We start from the raw sequence: 1,975 nt of genomic DNA on the forward strand, positions 1-1,975 counted from the left end.
TAATATAATACATAAAATGGGGATGAACATTTTTGTGTGTGAAATATTGTATATATTTCTTAGAATTTCCTTGAAATAGAATCCTAAAAATGGGATTATGGGGTAAGAGGGTAGGAGCATTTTTAAGCTCTTTGATTGAAACTGCCAAATTACTTGCCCAAAAGATATACAAACTTATATTTCATCAGCAATGTCTAAGAATGGCTGTGTTCTTACTGTACCCACTCCAACTTTAAGCAAGTTAATTTTTTAACCTTGCTTAACTTGAAAGGTGAAAAATCAGCATGGCATTGCTATTTAAATCAGTATTTCTTTGCTGATGAAACACTTTTGTCATATATTTATTAGCCATTTCTGTAGTTGATTTCTGTAAGTGCTTTATATAATAAGACATTAACCTCTTGTCTATTATTTTCACTGAATATAGTTTATTTTGATTTATATTTTAGTATTGTTTGACATTTTAGATATGCAGAAATTTTTAATTTATGTGCTTGTATATTCTTTAGTGATTTTTTCCATTGCTTTTAAACTTAGAGGATCCCTTGTCCTCCAGAGATCTGAAGAACAAAATCTATGTTTTCTTATAGTTTTTTGATGGTTTGATATTTTTAAATATAATTATTTAATCCTAATCTACTGGTATGTATTTTGTTATCTGCTGTAGGGTGAGGATCTAAATGGATCCTTCCTCCCCCAAGTTAACCAATCAGAACAGAACTGTCTGTTGAAAAATCCTTCTACTCTCCACTGATTAATTTACATTAGAGATCATAAATACTGAGATTTGTTTTTGAACTGTCTCTTCTGTTATACTGACCTGCTTATTCTTGCCACACTGCCATCAATGCCACATTGATTTACTTGTTGTTGCTCTACAGTAGATCTGACCAGATGGAAGAATTAATCCTTTCCCGATAGTCTTTTTTACAAATTATTTACAATATTTTACATATTCCTTCCATTAATATAATCTCACATGTTTAAAATATATATGTATTTCAGAATCATTTCATTAGTGACAAACTCTCTTGGTTAATTTAATTGGAATGATGATATTTTCTTTTTCTTTTTTTTTTTTTTTCCTTTTTGTCTTTTTTCGTGTCCAGCAATGGATCGCAACCCTCAGGGTTGTGCCCGTACCAGACCGGGACCGGCAACGGGATCGCAACCCTCGGTGTTGCGCCCACACCTCGCTCAGCCAGTGAGTGGGAACCGGTCTGTATGTGGGATCCGAACCCTTGGCGGGAGCGCCGCTACACTCCCAAGCGGCGCACTGTAGCAGTGCGCCACCGGGCCGGCCCCGGAATGATGATATTTTCTAAACATTACTTTGGGGAATTTATATTTGGCAGCCTCATTTAATAGCTTCTAAAAGAGGTCTTCATTTCCAGAATACTTATAGGAAATTGTTTTATTTATCTTTGAAATAAAACAATTTTGTGAGGATGAGTCTGTGTGTTTGTGTGTGTATATTATCATAAATCCTTTCAATGTGTGGATTTTTAATTTGGGGTTTTTATTAATCCCTATGCTAGGACAGTTTTCTTCTACTCTAACTTGGATGATAGCCTCTATTTTAAGTGTTTGGTTTCTTCCTAAAAAAAAAAACCCTGTAATTATCTTACTGAAGCACCTTTCTGTGTCTTTTATCATTGTTGTCATCTTTTTGTTCTTTTCTCTGAATTCTGAGAGAGCTAATCAAATTTATCCTTCATATTTCTGACTTAATTTTCCACTGTTCTAATTCTATTTTTACTGCTCCTAATGCAGATCTTAACTGTGTCATTTCATTTTAGGTTTCTGGCTTTTTTTTTTTTTTTTTAATTATTTCAGCCAGCTCACTTTTCACTATGCCAGGTATATCTCAGTGTATTTTCTCCTTATGACTTCCTGATTTTGTTTCATAGAGACCTAGTTTCTGGAGACAACATCAACTGTTTTTTTTTTTTTTTTTTTTTTTTTTCCCTTTTTT

Source organism: Galeopterus variegatus, unplaced genomic scaffold (genome assembly GCF_000696425.1).
Source record: "Galeopterus variegatus unplaced genomic scaffold, G_variegatus-3.0.2 Scaffold3680, whole genome shotgun sequence".
Taxonomy (NCBI): domain Eukaryota; kingdom Metazoa; phylum Chordata; class Mammalia; order Dermoptera; family Cynocephalidae; genus Galeopterus; species Galeopterus variegatus.